Source organism: Pinus tabuliformis, chromosome 4_1, assembly GCF_031772625.1.
Source record: "Pinus tabuliformis cultivar Carrire ecotype Pingquan chromosome 4_1, CPIR1, whole genome shotgun sequence".
In the NCBI taxonomy this organism is placed as follows: Eukaryota; Viridiplantae; Streptophyta; class Pinopsida; order Pinales; family Pinaceae; genus Pinus; species Pinus tabuliformis.
In genome coordinates this window covers 803,000,061-803,024,635 of record NC_142303.1, presented here as the reverse complement: position 1 = coordinate 803,024,635, position 24,575 = coordinate 803,000,061, and positions in this window count along the sequence as shown.

Here is a 24,575-nt window from a genome sequence, read left to right as displayed (position 1 = left end):
CAAAAGGTGGAAAAACCTATCAAACTCAGTTTGTCAAACCAACAGTGAGGACAGCCATCTCTGGCTGCTATCCGCGAATGTCAGTTGACACATCACTGTTATCAAGGAAAACCACGCCACCTGAAATAACCCGCTGGTGGTCCGTAAGGGAGCAGGCTTTCACTCCTGCCAGATGCCTCTGGGTCTTGGGCCGTTAACCTGTTTCCTTAGGAAGACGAGCTCTTAGCCAAGCAGAAGCAGTTTTAGGGCATACTCCAGGCCCAAGAAAAGTTAATTAAATCACTTCCATCATGCATTTTTACTATTATTTAATTCAATGAATTATCCTTTATACTTTGTGTTTATAACGAACTTTTTATCTACCTATTTGATTTAAAACACTTTATATTTATTAAAAACACGCGTGAAAAACATCCTAAATTTTCCCGTATGTAGAAATGAAAATTGAAAAAGAATTAAATATCTATGATGACGGTACCATATAAATGGGAAACTGTATATAAAACTAGATACCATGTGGGGAACATGTGCAGACATTTAATGTGTGCACCAAACCTTGTTGACCACTCGGGAGTCCAGTATTACCAGTATTACTTTGTTTCACTGTGGATAAAATTATAAATTTCAACATGCACGTGATGTCCCTTGGATAAGTAAAGAATATGGGGAATGCAGAGCTTCCCACAACACGTATCGCACTCATATCAAGTTTATAACAGGTAAAGCTGCAGCATAAAAATATAATTTTAACGTTGTTGATCATTTTTGTATGCCTCAAGTTCGCGAACATTAAAACCCTTCAAATTTCCAAAATCCACCTTTGTTATTTCAGTTTTAATGTCTTTCAAGCAGGAACGCTAGTCTGTTGTTAATTCGATCTCTCAAATAAATTAAAGGAATTTATCCACTTTAAAAATCATTAAAAAATAATTGAAAATTACTGGGATGAAAAGTCGACTAATTGGATTCACTTATATTAATGGTTTGAAGAATAGTTACAAAATAATTGAAAATCACTAGGGATGAAAAGTCGACTAATTGGATTCACTTATGTTAATGATTTGAAGATTAGTCCGAGAAATAAGTAATAGTTAGTGATTTTATGTATATATAGTTAGTAATTAAGTTAGAGATTCATTGAGCAAAGAAGTTTATTTTACAGTCCAATATAATAATTAATTTCATGTTAATTGTCGTAGTAGTATTGATAACAATTTACACAACTTTCTCAAAGCCAGACATTGCAACAAATTCATAGATTTGTTTTTTTAACGCCTATATCTTTTTTACTCAATGAAAGTGAGGATGCATTCAAACATGTTCCCTGAAACCAGAAAGCGAGAATACATTCAAACATGTTTCCTGATTGGAACTTGGCTCTTTCGACAATATCTAAACATATAAGAAAGAAGTGATGAAGATAATTCCAATAATCCTTCCATTAAACTCAACCACATGACTCTTTGATTGCAAGCATTAGAGTGGTTCCTCAAATACGAAAATCAAAAAAATCTTTCACTTCAACATGGCATTAATTAAACTCAACAACATGACCCTTCAATTGCAAGCATTAGAGTGGTTCCTCAGATACGAAAATCAAAAAATTCTTTCACTTCAACATGGCATTAATTAAACTCAACAACCTGACCCTTTGATTGCAAGCATGAGAGTGGTTCCTCAAATACGAAAATAAAAAAATTCTCACTTCAACATGACATTGATGTTGACATTGTAACGTTGCTTTACGCCTCTCGATACAATTGTCAATTTAATTTATGAACTCACTGTTGACACAGTTGAGATATTTAGAATAGTTAGTTGGCCAACTCACTTTTAAAGAAAGCACGTGTTAACCTATTTATAAGACTATTTTGGAAATGCTAATCATGCTTATGTTTTCAAGAATACCATAAAAGAATTGAACGGCCAGGTGGATCTGTGCCGAAATACATATCGAAATCATCCAAATCAATCTGAACTTTTGAAAAATGAAAATGACCATATGCCAAAACTGCGTAGCCGTGGATCCACATCATTGAGAGCCTGCTTCGTTCTTTCGCTCCCAAAAAGAAAGAAAAAAAAAAAAAAATTTCCAAAAATGGAGTGATTGTACCCGACCTGCACTATAAGTCAGAGTGTTGTTCCCCGGCTCGTTTTATCCAAAATGAGTAACAGGAATTCCTTGTGCCAATATATTAGGGGTGCAAAATCATCAGAAAGCTGTGCCTGCCTTTCTTTCTGTTGCTTGTGAACGAAGCAGTTTAGTCTTAGAATACTATAAGGATCAGAGATTTGTAGTCGGCCATGGATCTCACACATGCTATAGCGATGCCAAATGTTTGCACCGGGCTTCTACCCCAAATCTCCTCACCGTTCTCACCACTACTGCAGAAGCAGATTGGGATAGTTCCCCTTCTTTTTGCTTCAAAGAGGGAGAGAAGAGTTAGCCGAAGGCAGTTCGTTGTAAAAGCTACAAACGCTGGCGAATACCGATTTGGTTCAGGTAGCTTTTTTTTCAATTCTTCATTGCAGGATTTATGGTTATTTCGCTATAGACTGCTATGGCCATGATTGGCCTCTCATACGGTTACACTAAGTGCTGATTTTTTTTTAATGCAGGCGGCCCCAACATGGTTGACGCGAATATGATACTCCAGAGGAGTATATGGAATGGGAGAAAGATTGGTATCCGGCGTATCATGCGCGCGTATTTATGGTAATGGAATGGTTGCAGTCGGCTTTGATCAACACTCGCCCCATTGTTTCAATCAGTGTTTTGAGTTTGATATCGGCCAGCGTTTCCTTATCGTTTATTATTTTATGGGCGACTGCCTTAAATCGACTGAGTGAAATTACGACTCCAATTCTCAGCACTCTGAAGGGATAATGGCGTCACTGGAATTTGTAATTTAATAATGGTGGTTGAGAAAATAGTTACATATAGGTATGTCATTTTTATACGAAGTATGCTACAATTATTTTGTAGAATTCTACTCATAATATTCAGCATTGCCTCGTAAGGCACATGGGCAAAAACTATAAGGCAATTCCCATACTTGAACCTTTCTCAAATTGTTTGTAAAATTTATCTGCCCATTACTCGATTCGATTCGCCGTAGAATTGGTTTTCTATTTAAAATGTGTAAAGTCCAAATCTCAGTAGCAATATTAAGCATGGGAGGACTAACTTCACACTAACTTTAATGTGGGTGGATATATGTTAGTAAAAGTTTGTGTTTTTATTAATGGTTGTTATTTTGTGGTTAAATTTGTTTATAATTTAGTAAAGATTTATTGGAATCATAATTTTGAGTTGTGTCATTTTGTGAACTTTTTATAATTTTAATGTTTAATTTGTTTTCCTTAAAATGTTAAATTGATATATGCAATCAAAAACACATTTTAAATAACCAAATATCATAACTCAAAAAATACCTTAAATCTATTTATTATAATATTAAAATAAAAAATTTATTTTTAATAATTATAAAAGAAACTACTATACATGTTCATTTATGATGAGTGACCATTGTTTATGAAAATCATCATTGTTAATATCAAATTCATTAGAAATTGTTTTTTTTTCAGAAGAAAAAGCATCATAGATTATATTAAGTCAATATAAAAAACCATGATTGGATACAAAAGGATGACTTGGGCAGCCAAATCAAGACATCTTTGAGAAGAAACTGACATATAGCACAGCATTATAAGAAGACTGTAGAGATAAAGGAACAGATGAATCTAGATGAAAAGGGACAGAACTCATGGGTACATATGCTTATCATTATGATCATAAGAACAGAGCAGAGACAGGCTTAGCCCGAAGAATTAGGCCTGTTGCTTGAAACAGAGTCGAAAAAAGAGCTGATACAGTGCAGAATGGACTTATATGGAGCCTTGGAGTCTCTGAAGATTTTATGGTTCCGCCACCTCCAAGCACACCAGATCATGATAATAAGAATGGGGCGCCTTGACTCGCATTGAGAACTCCACCATTGAAAGGCTGCATGAACAGAGACAAAGACATTAAGAGGAAAATCAAATAAAATGGCAAGCTAATATCAGATTTCCTGAGTGGAGTTGCAATGAAAAAACATGTGAAGATTAGTCTCCTCTTCTGACTCGCACATCGAACACCTGCTAGGACCATGCCAATTTCTCTTCCTCAGATTATCCCATGTCAGATTTCTGTTGTTGAATACCAGCCATGCAAAAAAGATCATTCTAGGAGGGCATCCTGTTTTCCATAAAGCCATCGGGAAAATAAAGGCAGAGCTCGAAGCCTTTGAGTAGATGATATCGGAGTAGATGTCTTTAACACTGGCTGGCGCAGGAGTATTTGACTTGGACCAAATTAGGTGGTCATTTAGACCCCCACGAAGAATTCCGCTTGCCTGTAGGGATGCTTTGACCGTATTCCAAGTAGAAGAGAGTTCAGCTGGTAAACCAATGTCAATAGCATCTTTCCAAATGGGAGTAATACCTAGCCAATCCAAGATGAGTTTGTCCCAAGTGAAAACACCGATTCTGTGTAGGACAAATAAAAGATCTTCTGGAAAATAGAAGCTGCGACTACAAGCGATAGGATCAAGACCAATGAAGAGCCTGTTTCCAGAGTGGATCCTCCATCTTAGTTTTGACAAGAAGAGCTTCTCAACTTTCCTGAAGCTAAGCCAAATAGCCGATCCTTTTTTGATTCCAATTGCATCATTTCTATACCAGAACTCCAGGCATTTTCCTTTCAAATATTTCTGTTTAATGGTCTCGCTCCATGGCCCGTCCCCGAAAATCCCTCTCCAGAGCAATTTGCACAAAAGTGCCTTGCCAAAAATTCTCAAGTCCTTTAGACCCCATCCCCCTAGATTCTTTGGTAATGAAATTCTGTCAATTTTAGAAAGGTGAAACTTCCTCTGATCGGAACTTCCTCCCCAAATGAAGTTTGTCGTGATCGAGGTCATCTTTTTTATTATGCTTACCAGAATGAAGAATAGATGAGCCCAGTAGACCGCCATCTGCATCAAAACAGCTTGAGAGAGTGTGACCCTGCCCGCCAAGGATAGACTCCTGAATTCCCATGCAGAGATTTTTTTGAAAAATCTTTCTGTCAACCAGAGCCAGTCATTTTTGGAGTAACCTTTTGCTTTAAGGTGGAAGCCAAGGTATTTGAGGCCTTGCTTGAGCGATTTGGAATCTATACCAAAGAGCTGAGAAATCCAGTTCACCGTCTCCAAGTCAATATCGTTGTGATATAGCAGAGATTTTGCTTTGTTTATATGGAGTCCGGAAGCTCTTTGAAATCTGTCCAGAATATCTTTTAAACATATCCACGATGATCTATAAAGCATTGCAAATAAAAGAACATCATCTACGAAGAGGTTGTGTGAAGAGACTATATGCCTGCATATCTTTATGGGTTTGCATCTATCTTCAGCCACTGCTTTGTTGATATGGATACTCAGAGAATTCATGGCCAGGATGAACAAGAGAGGCGAGAGAGGACATCCCTGTCGCAGGCCTCTCTCGGCTTGAAAGAAGTGAGAGGGAAACCCGTTAACAATAACCGCATAGTTCACATTCTCGATGCATGCCATTATCCATCGGATGTTTCTTGAGTTGAGGCCGATCTTTGCAAGAAGGCATTCCATAAAACCCCAATCTAAGCAGTCGAAAGCCTTCTGCAAATCAATTTTCATGATGGCCGCTGGAGATTGTTGAGCAGACATAGAAGAAAGGCATTCCTGTGTATTAGCTACAGCATCCAGGATGTTCCGGCCTTTTAGGAAAGCATATTGATCCTTTGTCAGATAGGAAGCCATAATTCCTTTAATTCTTTCAGCAATAATCTTCGTGATAATCTTGAAAGATATATTGCACAGAGATATCGGTCTGTAGTCATTCAACGATTCCGATTCCACTTTTTTTGGGATGAGGGCGATCAGAGTTGAAGAGGTAATATGATGAATATTACCAGACATCCTCGACGCTTCCACCATCCTTAGGAGATCATGCTTGATGAGGTCAAAGAAATGAGTGAGGAATTCAATTGTCCAGCCATCCGGCCCAGGACTCTTATCTTTCTTAAAAGACTTCAGGACTCCAAGAAGCTCTTCTTCTGTTACTGGTTGAGACAACGCCTCATTTTCATCTTCGCCGAACATTTGGGGGACCAATTCAATACCCCACAGAATATCCCGGAAGGCAACATTATTCCTTCTGCTGTATTGGTTCTTAAAATAGTTTACAGCCTCCCTAGTAATATCTTCCTGTGATACAAAAGAGTCTCCATTATCATTCTTAATTTTCCAGATGGAGTTTTTGTCACGTCTTGCACTTGCAAACTTGTGAAAAAACTTCGTGTTCTTGTCCCCTTCTTGAAGCCATGTTGCCCTGCTTTTAAGCCGCCAGAAGGATTCCTCTTGCTTTAATAACTCCAATTTTTTCCTTTCAAGCTCTCGAATGCTACATTTCATGGAGAAAGAGAGGGTGTTAGCATTTGCTTCTTTCAGAATGGAATCCAGTTCCTGTTGGATAGACAGCAGCTCCTTTTTATCTTTTTCCTTTTTTTCCACTTCCCATTTCTTTACAATCTTCCTCAAAGCAGCCATCTTGTCTCGAAATGTGAGGAACGGGGGGAGAAATGCATTTGCTGACATCTCCTTCCATGCATTTTCGATAAGATCATTGAAGGTTGGGTCCTGTAGGAAAGATCGATTGAATTTGAACGGGTATCCCTTTTTGAAACCTTTCACCGGCCAGGATAGCAAAATGGGTCTATGATCGGACACTAATACATTCTCCACTGATGAATGAGGCATGCCCATCTTGTCTATAATGCTAACATGCACTAGGAATCGATCGATTCTTTTCGCAATGTAAGCCTTATCAGATCTGCCATTAGTCCAAGTCGGCTTCATTTCCCCAGGGACGACATCCACCAAGTTCTTGTTAAGGAGTTCGAGCTTAATGCTATCTGCAAGAGAATCCATTTTCCTACAATGACCCCAGCATTCATCAAAGCTCAAAGTAGTATTTAAGTCACCTGCAATTATCAAATGATCTATATCAAAAATTTCTGAGGAGAAAAATTTTCCCCAGAACGGAGCTCTGTTTTTATAAGGCGCATAAATGTTGAGAACATTTATAGGAAAATTTTTGCCCCTGATGGAAGCAGAGATGATGATCCCTGCAAAGCATTTGTATGCTTTGGCCCTGATTCGAGTGGGATCCCAAAGAGTTGCTAAACCTCCTGATAGCCCTCTAGCCTCTGTGGCTACCATATACCATGTTGGTAGCATCTTCCTGAAGTAGGAAATAGATGCCTCACAGCTGTGCATTGTTTCTTGTATAAGAATTATTCCCGGTCTAGAAGAGTAAAAAAAGTTTTTCAGCGTTAGGAATTTGGGGTCAACGCCGAGGCCCCTGATATTCATAGAGACAATAAGAGTCATTTGGAGGATTCACCAGCCGCATTTGCTCTAAGAGGCTGTGGATCCGGCATACCATAAATAGGAACTTCAATCAAGGAGAGGTTTCTGACCCCACTTTCGGTGACAGTAGTTCTGCCTCTAAAGTGCCTGCTACCCCCTCGAGTCTTTTTCCTGACAGTTATGTTTTTTGCCGATTCCGGGCTTATGAGGGGCGAGGCCTGATTTCTGGGTTTATGGATGGTTAAAGGCTCTAATTCAAGAGACTTTCTGCTTAGAAGGAAGTCCAAGTCGCTATCAGTCTGGTTAATTGGGGACGAAGAAGGGGAGTTAACAGGAGTAACAGACGGACATGGATCCTTTCCTTTTATCTGGGATAGGAGGGTTTTGTCAGGCGAAGGGGGGGAGGATGGAATAGGGATGGGGATCGATCCAAAGGAAAAATCCTTTACCATCATGGGAGCAGGGGAAGGGACTGCTACGTCATTTCTTGGTTCCGGAATGGGGGGGCATTGAAAAGCCAAAGGGCTATTAGGCAGATGATCCTCGAAGTTTGTAGGGCTGCCAGGCCTTGAAAATAAGGGAGGGTCTTGTGATGAGACCCGAGGATTATTGGGAGATCTGGGGAGGTCGTCGGCCAGATATTCTGTAGAAGATAAGCTGGCTGAGGATAATACTCTGCTCTCCTTTTGTCGAAGAAACCTGTTTTTAATGCGCTTATGCTAGGGGCAGCTTTTGATCAAATGGCCTGTTTTATGGCATGCAGCGCACCTGAATGGAATGCCCCAGAAATCCAATCTTTGCTTAATTGACTGGTCCCTCCAGGCTATTTCAATGTGTTCTGGATATCCCCCTCTGTAGGATTTTTCTATGAGAATCCATGCAATCCTTTTATCCTTTTCACCCAAGCACCAAGGGTCTACATAGACGAATCTGCCAATAGCGTTTCCTATCTCCTCAAGGGTTTCCTTAGACCATAGTTCTAAGGGAAGATTTGGAAGTTTTACCCATATTAGGTTGTTGGAGGGAGTATTTTTCAACGGGTCGTATCCAATATACCACCTGTAAAGAGCGAGGAAGCTTCTTCTAAACACCCATGGACCCTTAAGAATGGCTTCAGCATCTCCAGCAGCAAGAAAGTGAAAACAGTACCATTCTTTCATAAGGTTTGATATCACAGGAGTGTATCCTATTACAGGCTTCCAGTGGATGGCAATCCATTTTCTCATGTCTGCATCATTCATCACAGGGAAATGCCATCTTCCTACAAGGGCGAGGTTTTGGAGACTTTCTATCCTTTCTGTAAGATGGATATTATCAAGCTTGATTGCAGAAGGCGGGGCAGTTGTCTTGACAGGGTTGTGCGTCTTATTATAGCGGTCACGCGGGACCTGAGCCTTTTGTTCCGCCTTGCCTTCTCTATGGGAGGGTTGTAGTTTCCTTGCACCCTTTTGACGAGACGGCTTAACAGCCACCTCATCCAGAGTGTCTTGCCACCCACCATATGAGGTGGCATTTCCCCATGCCTGTTCAGCTTCCATGGTGGCCCTGATGAGAGCCTCGGTGGCAGCTGAGTCGGACCCACCCTCCATACGTAGCCCGAGAATCTTTCCTTGGTTTCAGCAAGATTTTGGATAGAATATCAAAGCATTAGAGTACAGAAGCATTAGAATTCTCTGACTTATGACGTAAGGATGAGAGCTGTGAAAGATAAATGCCTTGAGAAGATAGGAGATGGAAGGGAGCTGTTCTGACACCACAAGAGGATTATAGAAAGGTCGAGAGAATGAAAAGGACGGCAGAAGAACACCCTCAGAATTTAAAGCATGTACTCGTTCAGGTGGAATCAGCTGAAGAGATCAGAAAATAGCTTTGGGATGACAACAGCAGGCCACCATTTCAACCGCTAAGAGGATATATCATGGAATTGGCAGAAGTTCAAGGACATATCCGAACACAAAAGGGTGATCTTTCAATTCCCAAAACCGATATGATTTTGAAATTTCAAAAACCGGCCATCGGAACAGGAAATATTCCGGCAAATTAGGGAGGAGGACTATTCCGCTTCAGGAAACTGAGAGGATTCGAAGCCGAGACTTCTGAGAAGCCTAGCTAGAGAGATGGGGATTCATCACATGCAAAGCAGCAGCAGTAAATCTGAAAGATGCACCACCATTCACCTATCCTAAACCTGACATCTTTACACGGCTTGTATAGAACTATAATCTTTCTAAATTTTTGGAGAAAATCCTTTAGCATCTTAACAGACACTCCAGAAGAAAGGCTACCCAGAAAGGAAAATCATGAAGAATAGATATCTGTACTTAATTAACCAGAAAGCGAGTCTATATACTAGATATTACCCATCATAAGGAAATCACCGAGGAACGGAACTATATTGTATACAAAAAAACATGCAAGGTAAGATAGCAGTGTACTAACCTTTACGGCGAGCGACCACCCGCCAGAAATCTTAAGTGACATGCAGAGAGGAGGTTATACAAACAAGAGCAGAAGAGCAGTCGAGCATGAGCCCCCCGTCCCAGGCAGGAGGGACGACAGGCCGAAAGGCCGAAACCACTCACAAGAGAATGGCAGAGGTTTTATAGGATTTCAGCACAGAGGGATCTTAAGCTTGTAAGCAGACATGTGTCTGCCCACAATAAGCATGCATGCATGTTCTTCGAGCTTAAGACAGATAGCGTTAAGACAACGTGGAGAATAGCTGCAGATCCTCATGCGCATACTTGGGAAAGCTATGGCTGGAATGGAGATGGGACGTGGCGAAAATTTGGCTTCCTGTGGTCGTTCGTCATTGGGCCTGAACGGAGGCTTTTGGTTCGTCCCTTAAGTCAGCTGCAGCTATCCATTGGCATCCTCTGCTGGTGTTGAAAGCTGGTTGGTCCCGGAGAAGGCGCTCTCGTCGCCATGCGTCGCTCATCTTCCTCTCATTTTTCCATAATTTCAAATTAATTAGAAATTGTTATGTCATCGCTAATAACCTCTGGTGGTGGTACTGGGCCAATTTTTTTCCTTATTCCTTAAGTTTTCTAGATTGTTATAGTCAGACATAAGTCTGCAATGCATTCCAACGCCAAGGCTACAGAATCCGAAGCCATGCTTTAGCTCCTAACCCAAAAGCTTTGAATTTGTGAATTTGTTATAAAAGATATTACAATTTAAATAAAATTTAAGAAAAGCATTCCTTTTAATAAATGGTTTGCCCTTGTCTAATTTCGTTTACGTGCTAATGTCATAGAGACGAAAGTGCTAGAGTAGAGTAGTCATACTGAATATTATTTTAGAATGCTACTATGTTGCTAATTAAGTGCGTGGGATCGTGGAGTTGTATTTTTGTGCGACTATGTTGCCCCCTTATCCCGATTGCAGGTTCAATAAACCCGCCGACATGGAAGTGTGGACCCATCCTTTTATCTCCGTTTACACTGACGGACATTAATATTCATTACGAAATTATTTTCACCAGAGAATGGTGCTCCCAGAAACTTTCTCAACGCCGCCTCTTTCTCGCTTAAAGTGTATTACAACTATATTGCCCTTCAGTGTTAATCGCAGAGCTCGAGAGATAAGATATGCAAGTGTTTTCAGCGTTAATCGCGGAGCTCGAGAGATAAGATATCCACGTGCCTTCACGTGGAGAGAGATTGAGGCTCTTCCGGTCTTCACTTTATAATTTAATGAAACTCACTCCCCTTAACTGCACAATCGGAATTAGATTTTTTTAAACAAACCTATTTTATATTTTGGTTTATAAAAGAATTAATTTAATTTTTATTTAAAAAATATTAATATAATAGTATTTAAAAAATTATTTTATTTTTTGTTTATACCTATCATTTATTTTTTATTTAAAAAATTAATAATAATATTAAAAAAATATTCATAATAAATTTTTATCAATATATATAAAATATTATTAAATAATTTATAAATATCTAAGTATTAAAAAAATATTAAACACTTTTTATTTTGTTAGTTATTATTTTATTTTTTTTGTTTTTATTAATTTATTTTTATTACTATAAATATAGATATATAAAATATTGTTGATTATATACTTAAAAAAATTATTAAAATTATACATTTCAATTATATGAATTTTTATTTTTTATGTGGGAACATTATTGAAGACTAAATTTTATAAAGAGGATATTTCCGTATTTATTTTTTTACAAATGTGTATATTGTTTATGTCATGTCATCATTATTTCTTTATTGTCTTTTTCAATTTTAAAAGGGGAAAATCCAATATTTTCTTTTTCAACATTCCAAAAATAAAAATCTTATGGTTGTCAAATTTTATGTTTAAAAGACTATTCATTTTCTTTTTCTCTAGAATATTTATAACATTAAGATATATTTCTTATAAGTGCTGACCTATTTAATGATAATGATTGTGTTAATTATTAAAAATAGTTTGCTGATCCAAGTATTAAATTTATTTAAAATTTTCATGTTTCAGCTTCATTTAATTGGGAAGACTTTTACAAAAGTCAATATTGATACAATTGTTTGCATACATGAACAATTCATAATGAATCATTTACATCATACTTTAAAAAGTTCGCCAAAGTGTTTCTAATGTCATTAAACATTGAGGGAGTCAAAAGAAAGAGTTGTATTAGAGATTTTGAATCAATCTACCATTTTGAATACAATCTTCAAATATTTTATGGTAATCATCATGAATAAATTTTTTTACAAGAATAAATAATTTATAGCACAAAAGGATCTATTTTTTAGACAAAAAAACAAAACTTCCATTCAATAAAGAAAAAGTTTTACATATTCATGATTCTTTACAAGATAGATTACAGACAAGAGTAAGTATGTTCCACCAACATCTATCTCATGACATAATCTATTGTAGTGTCAAATCATCAATCGAAAGAGAGTAGAGATGCATCACTGACCACAACAAAAAAGGAAATAATAAACAGGCGAAACCAACAAAAAGCCATTTAGTTCAATGCAAAAATGGAAACAAAAAAAACCAAAGATAGGGGAGGGAACTAGATCTAAAAAAAAACCATGTCATTGCTCTGACCACCATAAAAGAGTTCAAAGAACATGAACCCAAGGCAGATGGAGAGGCCGAGAGTGGAAAGAGAATCTACCTCCAAATTTTGTTCCCGATAGACATGCCTGAAGTTGATTTCCGGGATGAGAGGTAGGAAATTCCTAATCTGTAGCAACCAGTTGTAGAGATCGGGGACATCAAGAGATGAGATTCCTTTCACCCAGTTAATCATAGATAAGGAGTTTCCAATGATTAAGATTTTGTCAATGCCAAGCGAGGAAGCACATTGCAGGGCACCCCAAAGAGCTAATAATTTAGCCCTACTGTTGTGTCCTCTACCACCATACCAGGAGAAATGGAAGTGAACATCTAGGTCAAATTGAAGAACAACTGCACATTCATAGTCACCACCGGAGGAAGCCCCATCAAAGAAACATATTGGATAAATTCTCTCCACATCAGAATAAGAGATAGATTGGTGAGGGATTTTTGGTGCCAAGATACAGTCTCTTGGAATAATTCCACTATACCTATAGTACCTCGTTTGATGTCCAGAGTTTTTCCTTAAAACATAAGGGCATTACAAGCCCTCTAGATGCCCCATAGAACATCGAGAGGGACAATCTTGTAAGCCTTCATTCTGTAGTTCCAAAGGAGTACACAACCATGGATGGAAGGTACATTACTAATAGTAGGGATTCCAAAACGAATTGATACCTCTGCCCACATTTTAGAGGCAAAATGATAGCGCAGTAATAGGTGTGGGCCATTCTCTGAATCCAACCTGCAAAGCAGGCACCATTGAGGGTTAGAAAAGACTCTCTTGAGAAGATTGTCCTAGGTCAATACTCTATTATGGATGGTGAGCCAAGAGAAGCATTTTAGCTTCAAGAAAGCATCCCATTTCCAAATGAGCAAGGTGAATTCTGTCAATGGTAGGGGAAGAGAGGTCGAAGTGATGTGGTCGTAGGCCTCCTTGAGAGGGATTCTATCATTGACCATTTGCCCCCTTCCCCACCCCCGCACACTAGCTTATCTAGACTCAGTGATAAGTGGATATCGACCATGCATAAACTACTGCGATAGTCTTCCCACTCAATTGTCATGTCCTCCTATAAACTGATCTGCCATGCATGTGACCAATCGTGAGCAACATGGACAAGTCTATATCTCTCCCACGGGCCAGCAAGGGTGTTCATCGCCATATAGGAGAGAGATTTGATTATTTGTATTGGAAGAGAGTGGCATCCACTGAAACCCTTGATGGAATCCAAACCAATGTGGATCCTTTGTCCATTTCCAACCACCCATCGAAGGTTACTGCTTAGCCACGGTAGGACAACTCTAATACTTCTCCAAATCTTGGAATGTTGGCCAGCTGAAGGTGCCCCCTCAACAATCCATTCCTCGATTATGCATTGAACAGAGTATTTGTATTCATATTCTCTATCAGAGCCCTTTCTCACAAAATAACCTCCACAAATTTGTTGTGAAAAGGGCTAGGTTAAAGGATTGTGTGTCAATAATGCCCTAGCCTCCACATACAATCGACTTGGCAATGGACATTAACGCAATTAGATGGATCCTCTTTACTGCACCAAAAACCAAACCAAACAAACTTAGCCACCATTGAGTCTATCTTGTTAATGAAATATTGGGGAAGATGAACGAGATGCATCTAGTAGACCGAGATGCCAGTAAAGACAAACTTTGTCATAATGACTCTTCCACCCAATGTTTTTTTTTTGTTTTTTTGTTTTTTTTTTGTGGTTACATTCAGTAAGTACTTGTTGAGCTTTAGAAAACATCCCAGGTATTTAAAACCATTTATCATAGAGAGTATTTTTATTCCAAATAGGGACGCTATTTCAAGCACTTCTAGGTCATCCACCACCACATCTATCAGTTCAATTTTTGTCTTTGTTTATGTAAAGCCCAAAAGATTTACCGAAATCCATGAAGATCCTATGAAAAGCTACCCACTTAGAGAGTATTGTTTCACGAGCACAGAGTGCGTCATAAACAAGCATCAACTGATAAATTTTTCATCCTTTGGATATTTTGCATCCATATATCAACGTTTCCTCAAACCTTGCCTTAACTCCCCTGTTGAAGGCATCCATGATCAGAATGAAAAGAAGTAGAGATAGTGCACATCATTAGTGAAGCCCCTATAAATTTTGAAGAAATGAGTTGGCACCCTATTGATGAGAGAAACCATAGATGTTGATGTTATGGAAGATATTATCCACTTCACATGCTTGTGCAAAAAACCATTTTTATACATGATCATTGAGAAAAGTTCCCTATCCACATAGTCATACACCTTGTGGAGGTGAACTTTCATGTTCCTTTTTAATTTCTCTTCGATGGGAGAGTTTATAAAAAAAATGAACATAATAGATGTTGGTACATAATTCAAACTTCTTAGTTTAGTTGTTTCACTTGAAGTAATCTTTAACAAGCTTTTTATATCCTCCATTACCAACCATAGAATTATCAAATTCTCTAGCATTGCTTTGTAAGTTTATATGAAACATGTTTTAAATAAATCATTTGATTTTAACCTACATGTTTGAGGTATATATTTCTCACCTTCACCTGTTTGTATTTCTTTCATTGTCTCAAGTAACAACTCTATCAATCTCATCAACAAATGTTTTTTTCCTTCTAGAACCCTGTGTTAGGGAGAAAAGTGTGCAGAGCTAGATGATGTATATGAGTGCTTATGAGTGACCATCCTCTCCAAGAAATCCCTTTCATACCCCAATGTATGTCCAAATCCATATTGGATTTGTTGGAAAGATGGACCAATTGGACAACCCAACCTTAAAGTTGTTAATGTCAATGTTGTTTTGAACTCATTTGTGATGTCTTCCATCCATTTCTGTAAGATTGGATATGTTTGTTTGTTGGGATATATGTTTTAATTATGAATAATTCATTTGTTTTGAATAAAAAGAATGCAACAATAGTTTTGAGAAATAATTTATGTGTCACTCAATGGAATTATTATTGTGATTTTGATTAAAGTAAAAAGAAAAAATATATTAATGTTAAACAAATATTATCATGGCATTATGTATTTATGATTTTCTAGATCATTGTAAAATGTAAATTATACTAAAAGTATATTTTCCAAGGATAAAAGTATATTTTCCATGGATGTAAGATTTCAGTGGCTCATTTTTTTTTTTTTACATATAGAGAATGAGATATGGATTTTTTAAGATCAAAGAAATTTTGATTGAAAAATTACTTGTATAGTGTTAAAAAAAATAGGATTTCAAATTTATTCAAGTAATTTTTATTTGATATATTTTTCTTTAAAGGAAATTATTATAGTTTGAATTTTTTTGTTAAAATTCATATTTTTTCTATGTACAATTGTGAACTAACAAATGACATGATTATTTCAAAATTTAACAAAATTGTAATAAAGTTAAATGGGGGTTAGTAGAATCATGGTGTATTCTAGCCAATAATATTTTAAAGAGAAAATGGGTTGTAACTAAAACACTAAGGGTTTGGATTAGTATTTCAAGATATTGAAAGCCTAGCTTAACAAACACTAAGCCTATCACTGAGAACAAAAATGTACCATGGAATCTTTAGGATATAGGGTGGCTAAAAAAATAGATACTTATATAAATATAATACTCGATGCAAGAAGAAACACATAAATGTTGGAAACTAGCTTACAAGACGTGGAATAAAAATGTCAGCTTTTAATGATATTACAAAATTAGGGGAGAGGCAGTTCGAGAATAAATATTTGGTAAATTATCTACAATTTTTAGGAATATGAAATGAAACTCATTGAAATAAATAAGTATAGAATGATGCTTTGTCTACATTATTTTGTGTGGAATTTCACAATGATATGAGAAATCTCACTCATGATATGAGTTTTTATAGATTAAATGTTAAAATGAATTATTATTAAGAAAATGAGAACCTTAAATAACTTTACAAGAGAAAAGATACCTCCAAAACATTAAGAAGAGAAAGAATCTATGAATGTAACAAATTAAGGTTTAATTTATAATATGACATCAAAACTCATAATGATTTTTTTTTTTTGTAATGACTAAGTAGTCTAGAAGGCCTACATATGTTATGTAGAGTATACTTATGATATATATGTGTGCAGTTTTTTTTGTCAATACTTCATAAAATTTAATTATTAATAAATATTATCTATTTATAATATATTTCATTAATTAGGTATTATGATTAGCTTTATTCCTAAAGTTAGGTATTTTAATATAAGATTGGAAAGATGATGTACTAATTCTTATCCAAAATAAAATATCTTCTAAACATTATAATACTTCATTTACTAATTTTTGTAAACTATTATAATGGATAAAACCAAACTAAGTTAACATTTTAATCAAAATGTTTCTAGCCAAATAAAAATTATTCACATATTTTTTAGATAAAATATTCTAACTTAATTTAACAATGAATAAAAATACAATCCTAGTATACATAAACTCATCAATTATAATTTTCCCATTTAACATTCAACTTATAATATGATAATATATTATATGAGTTTGATAATAAATAATTTATTATTAATTATCATATATGTTTAATTATAATGTATACTCTATAAAACATAACTCAATGTTGTTGAAACCACAATAGTGTTAGAGAAAAAAATTTGTGACGCTTTAAGGACTAGCTAGTTGACAATTTTCTTTAAAACAAATACATTAAACCCATAAGTTATCCTATTCCACTACAAAAGATGATATTATGATATTATGACCTTGTCACTATTGTGATATTTCTACAGCCGAAGATAATCAAGCTTTTATAGTATCCTGGGAAATGTTAATTAAATTAAATTGAAGTTACAATTAAATAAAATATGTTTTTAAATATCATTACTTTTAACAAATCCTTTGATGACATATAAAATTGCTAAATTTGGAATTTAAATAATACTGATATACTTATAATTTAATATAAATAAATAAAAATAATTGATATTATCAAATATCATGATAAAAAATTACACCTATGATGAAATTTAAACATATATTCCCTTGCTTTTATTGAAATGAAAATCCAAAAATAATGCCCAACAAAAAAACATATAACAGAAAAAATCAAATTAACTTTAATATAATAGAATTTTTAGAAGTTTGCATTTAGATTCAAGGCCCACCAGATTCACACAAGCTATCTTGAGATAAGATAATTCTCTCCTACCAGATTTAGAGTTATAAGAGAATCTCCAAACTAGTATGTCTATTTTTAATTTTGGATTACACTGGATGGAGATTGTGTGGAATATAACTCGCCTCTAAATCAATCTAACCACTGAGAAAAATAATATTGCAAAGTCGGGTGTTAAAACACTCAATCTTCCATAGCTTTAATCTCTCCCATGCTGGCACTACAAAGAAATAAAAACACTAATAAAATTAATGAAATCAAAATACTAAGTAAATTAATGATATCTTTGTGCACATACTACACTTAAAACAAAGAGTTGCAACAAGGAAAGAAAATACAAATGCAAGGAAAAACATCATGTTTACCAAAAAAATGAACATGATAGATGTTGGTTTATCAAAAAGATGAACATGATAGATGTTGGTACATAAGTCAAACTTCTTAGTTTAGTTATTCCATTTGAAACTATTTTAAAAAACTTTTTAGATCCTACATTACCAACCATATAATAAATAACTTCCTTGGCATTTCTTTGCAAGTTTAGATTATACATGTTTTAAATTAAAACATTTGAAACTAACATTCACATTTGAGATATATAATTCTCACCTTCATATGTTTGTATTTCTTTCATTGTCTCTTGTAGCAACTCTATCAAGCTCATTAGCAAATGTTTTTTTCCTTCTTGAACCTTGTGTTGGAGTAGGAAATTGTGCAAAGCTAGATGATGTATATGAGTGCTTACGAGTGACCATCCTCTCCAAGAAATCTCTTTCACGCGCAAGTGTATATCCAAATCCATCTTGCACTTGTTGGAAAGATGGAGTAGCTAGATGGTCCAACCCCAACGTGGTTGATGTCAATGCTGTTTTGAATTCACTTGCAACATCTTCCATGCATTTTTCTAAGAAGTGCAGATGTGACTCATCACCAGGTAACTGCGTAAGTGACTCAAAAATATGCTTAATATTTTGTGAGATCTTTTCTCGTTTGTGACCTGGATCAACATTAGTGGAAGAATCTGTGGAATAATTAACATTATCATTTACCTACAAAGAAAAAAACAAATAGTCATAAAAACAATAAAAGAGTGATAAAAAACATAATTAACAATATCATTTACCTACAAAATAAAACAAAAAATAGTCATAACAATAGTAAACCAGTGATAAAAAACATAAAATTAACCAAGTTATGAAATTATTACCATGACATCAACATAAGAATCCATGGAAGCATTAACATTATCATTTACCTACAAAGAAAAAAACAACTAGTCAGAACAATATTAAAAGAGTGATAACAAATATAAAATTTAGAGAGTTATTAAATTATTACCATGACATCAACATCCAAGTTATCCACACTTTCAAAGTCATCATTTTCACGTATCTGTGAACAAAACATTGTATGGTATTAGATCAAAATGACTATTATTTATTATTATTGATCTACATATTCAATGAAATACTCAAATCACCTGGTTTTGGGTTGTTGCATTGATTCTTGCTTCTAGATTTTCTTGTTCCAACCTTATTTTTTCCCTCATCATGCTAACCTTGATGACATGTTTGCAAAGATATCCATTTTTCGCCGAATCACAATCACACATAGAAAAAATTGAACTTGAATGGCATACCATATATGATTTATCTATATCATGTTGGATTTGCACCCATGCTATTGAAGAATCTGAGTGGTGCAGTGTCACATTACAATCTGGAATAGATTGTGCCCTTAGCCATGAATGAGCTTCTATTTTCTCCACCTTATAGTTTCTATGGAAACCATTTTCCTTTGCACATTGACGCCACCAATAAAAAATGTGGACCACTGAACACAACTGATGCACCAACCAATCCACTCGACGATGTGAAGCTGCTCGTATTGACTTCAAAAGAACTTGTTTCAAATGTGAATGGTAGGACTCAATAGTGCCATTTGTTTCTTGTCCGGCATGCTTTAAGTGACGACAACATTTTGCCCACATTTCTAATTAACACAAAATAAAGTATGTCAATAGTCAATACAATTATACCAAAAATATGAAAATTAAAGCTACAGAAATCAAACCTATTATGTCCAACCATCATGCTCGAAAGTAGTCAACAAAGGTGGTTTCCTCTTGGAAGTCATTTAGAAATTTGTTGGTCTCCTCAAGTGCAGAATTTGCATTTTTGTGGCTGTGCATAATGTCACCTAGACACTTAAACATGGCATGTCTTGTAGTATCATCTTTCACTTTCATTACAAGATTTTTTAACCATGCCCTTCTAACATGCCAAATGCATAAGTAGACTTCACATTGAAATATCGCCCTATTACACATAAATGTCATATAATATTATATATATATATTTATATAGTAAGTCTACAATTATGTATATAACATTTAATTTTTATAAATGAAGAAAAAACACACTCATATCTCTATACCTGATTGCACCAATCTCAGCAGCTGCATCATCTATCATGAATGCATTTAACTTCCACTCCAACATACCCATGCGAACTTTAAGAAGTAGCATCTCCATCCACTTAGTGATATCAGAAGTATAATTCTTGACATGAGAACCCATGCCACTGGAACACCATTATGTTGGGAATCAAATGCCAATAATATATAAAATTGACACTGCATAAAAATAAATAAAAAATTAGGTATATCCTTGGATTATCTTATAAATAACCAGTGATGATAAGAAAATACATAGCAATATAAAATTAGAAATTAGTTATATACTTGGATTATCTTATAAATAAAAAATGATAATAAGAAAATATATAACAATATAAATATACCTTAAAGCGATTTGTCCCAAACCTAGAATCCATTGCTAATATACTATCATGACCATATTTTCTCATTCATTCTAGTTGTAGTGGTTGTTGAATGCCTACAATGAATGGAGTGTGTCCCTCATCATCTATGGAATTGTCAAACTCTGAGTAGTAAAGTACTTTATTAGGATTTGTTGCTTGCCATATATGCACACTTATGAGCATCATTATTATCAAACATGTATTGGGCATGTTTCAATCTCCTCTCTATATTTCCAATGTTGTCACGAGTAAGAAAATTGTTTTGATCAAACTCAACTCTACATCATGTTACTTTATCATGCACATGTTTGTGATGTTCACATTCAGCTGACATTCCCAAAAAAAAACATCTTTCTACCCATTGATGTAGTTCATTACTAACATGGGGTGCATGGTATGCTCTTGTGCCTACAAAATCATCAACCTCCTGTCCATGGCAAGGTTTACCTGTAATATCTATATGGTTCATCTCAACATAAGTGATCAAGGCACGTTCTGGTGTTTTCTTAGATATGTGAACACTAAAATGACATGTGAAACCACGTCTTAGATGCTTATGACTTGGACGACTCCCTATCCCCTTTTCAGGCACTTTTGATATATCATAAGACAATGCATCAATATCTCGATAATCTTGTGGCCCATATGAACACCAAAACCTGCAAGAAACAACAAGATATTAACACGTCAAAAAATGAATTTAAAACAAAATTATTTGAAGAAAAAATTAGTAGAAAAATGCTTACATTATATATTCCAATGGTGAGTCAACTCTATATTTTTGATTTCTAATATTTTCTTCTTTTGATTTTCTGCTAAATTTTTTCGAAAGCTTGTTGGATACAATAGATTTTTGCTCTCCCCAATAACAAACTCATTATATCTATTTGATTTGATCCAAGCCACATTGTTACCTCCAATCATACTCCAATCCAAATCAAAAGAAGAAAATATTTCTTTTTGTGGATCTTGCACTTCAAGAGCTTGAAGTTGTTTCCATTTTGAACACCTCTACAAGATATATAACTCAAGTTAGTTTCTCATAAGTTTGCAAAAAAAATGATATGTTCCATTAGAAAAGTCAATGAGTTTTGTGCTTAAAATACTAGATAGGTATCAAATGGAAATAACTTATCATGTTGATTATCATATTCAGTGATAATTTTCTTTTTTCCTATTTTTATTCACATATTAACATTTTTAAAATTTACATATTGAAAATAGCCTGAAATTTGAATTTCAAAGTTAAATATCCACAGAAACCACATCATGTGAAGCGAACAAAGAAATTATCCACCGTAACCACAAAGAAATTATCCACCGTAACCACAAAGAAATTATCCATGGTAACCACATCCTCTTTTAACTTTGAAATTCAAAAATCTTTAAAATTTTTCAATCTACATAATTTTTTTAAGATTCAATATAATATGTTTAATGCTCCAAAACACAGGAATTTCTCATCTAAAAACTCAAGTTTAACAGTGTGATGGTCCTCATCTAAAATTACATGAGGAGTGTTTCTAAATTTGCAGGTCACTTTCTGGGTATGCTATATTCTAATTGTTTGGTGCCACGTTTGAAGGAGAGAAGCTAAAAGTTAAAAATTTAAATGTGCTTTACATGTTTATCTAAATTTACTAAATAGGTGAAAATGTGATTGGAGATTGTATTAGAAATATTTTCATTTGATGTGCTATATTCTCCTCACAGTAATCTATTCATTATTATTCTGAAGTTTTAAAAATACCATGGTAAGGAGGTGAACCCGATATGCTTTGGAGAGCTACAACCCCAGGAAATTTTTTTAGAGAGGAAGCCTTGCTGCCTTTGAGATAAGTGTGGTAGAAACTGCATACACGCAACAACTCTACTATTAGTCTAGTTTCCAATTTAATAGAGTATGAAAAAACAAATTTAATATCCCAATCTACTTTAAATAATAAACTATAAATCAAAATCAAACACTTCATGATCACAAATAAAAAATTCTAAATTAAAACTTTAATCCATTTCAAAAAAAATATAAACACTATCCAAAACTAATTAATTACTCATCTATTATTTAGTAAAAAGTGTTACCAATACTAATAGAATAAACCAAATATCAAATAACATTACTAATGACTTATCACCAAAAACCTATTTTCCTTATCAAGAAGTGATTTAACTCACTTTGACCACAAAAACAAACCAAAATAGCAAAAATATATGAAAATGATAATAGTAACATACTTTCATATCTCACTCAAAAATAATAATTTTACCTTTTAAAAAAATCTATAATAAAATAACATATAAAATCAGGGTTCTAGAAATATATTAAATTACCATATAAAATAAAATTTCTTCACTAAATATCACAGTTTTCATTTGGCATATTTAAACCCTGCTGAAACAAAATCACTTATTCGTTTCTATAGAAGCTACACTGTAAAAAAAAATATATTACAATCAAGGCACCCTAATCTTTTGGGCGGAGACACTTTATTTTAGGGAATTTTCAATCATAACTATTTGTTTTTTTAATGGAAAGTTAATTCGGGGCATTTGGTTGCAAAAGAGTAAAAACCATGCCGTAAAAAAATATATATTACAATTGCTTCAATGAGGGCACTTAATTTTAGGGAATCTTCAAGGAGTTTCCATTTATTTTTTTAATAGAAAATTAACTTGGGGCATTCTGTTGCAAAAGAATTAAAAAGACACAGTAAAAAAATATTGTGTGTCAATGCAAAAACATGGGAAAATTGAGGGTGTGTGAAAAAAACACAACCACATAGCAAGTGAATAATACTCTCTACCTCTGCACCTCGCAAGTCAAATGCTTTAACCAAAGACAGACTAGCTTTAAATACCTCGCAAGTCAAATGCTTTAACCAAAGACAGACTAGCTTTAAATACCGTTTAAAGATGTCTGTGTTAGATGCAAAAACATGGAACAATTGAGGGCGTGTGAAGAAAACGCAGCCACATAGCAAGCGAATAATACTCTCTACGTCTGCACCTCGCAAGTCAGATGCTTTAACCAAACACAGACTAGCTTTTGCTTCGCTGGTGGCTTGGGTTACACACTACATATATATTCTATTTTGTGGTGGGTTTCACTATGGCAAAGTTTGTGCCTGCGCTTAATTTATCATCTTTCAAAAATCTCGCAAGCCCCATTGGCAGGGCTCGCAACTGGTACCCACTTTCACATTCTCTGAAAATTTAATTTGAAGGAATCATGGTATCTATGTATATTGTAATATATGGGCATAAAAATTTAAATACCGTTTAAAGATGTTTATGTTCGAGGTATGTCATCTACGTTTGAACTCTCTGCTACGTACACCTTTAAGTAAACTCCCTGGTGTGCTTTTTACGGTTTCCTCCCGGGCCTCTCTGGCTGAAGCCTCACGGAAGTTTCTGTTCCTTTTTTTTGTATATCCTTCTGCATCTTTTCGTGTGGCACTCATATGCTTGGAACCCCCATCTCTGCGCTCTTTGACAATGGCTCTCTCGGCTCCTGCGTTCATTGCTGGTTAGTAACATTTTCCTTTTCCTCAGTTAGATGATTTAACATTCATAGTAGAATGCAGGTTACCTTTCTGTGTTATTATCAGTTACAGAAGTTTATATCTTGCTTGTTACTGATCCTGTGACAAAAGGATGGGAATATTATAGGGATTGTCAAAGTTTGTGTTATTCATAGCTTTGGTGTTTCCTTTAATTGTCCTCCGGGTCATAATGCTGAAAGCTATTTTTAACAAGATTAAAGCATCCATTTTCATCTATAGTCCCTGTTCAGACATCCGTGTCAAAATAGGAAGCTGGTGGTGTATCTTTCAAATATACTGCTGCTGTGTTGATTGTCATAACCAGTCAGCCGAATAATTTGGGTATTCAGTTCTCTGGTTTCTCCGACTGAATTGTCTCGGAAGTCTGATCTTCCGGCGTTCTCTTTTTCCGGTGGAATTTTCAAATCCTCTTTTCCGGCGTTCATTAAGATTGTCATAATGTATTCTGACTATCCATGAGGTAGCCTCACTCTATTATCTCTGCCACCTTTGCTTCGAACTCCTATCTCTCACAGAGAATCAAACCGA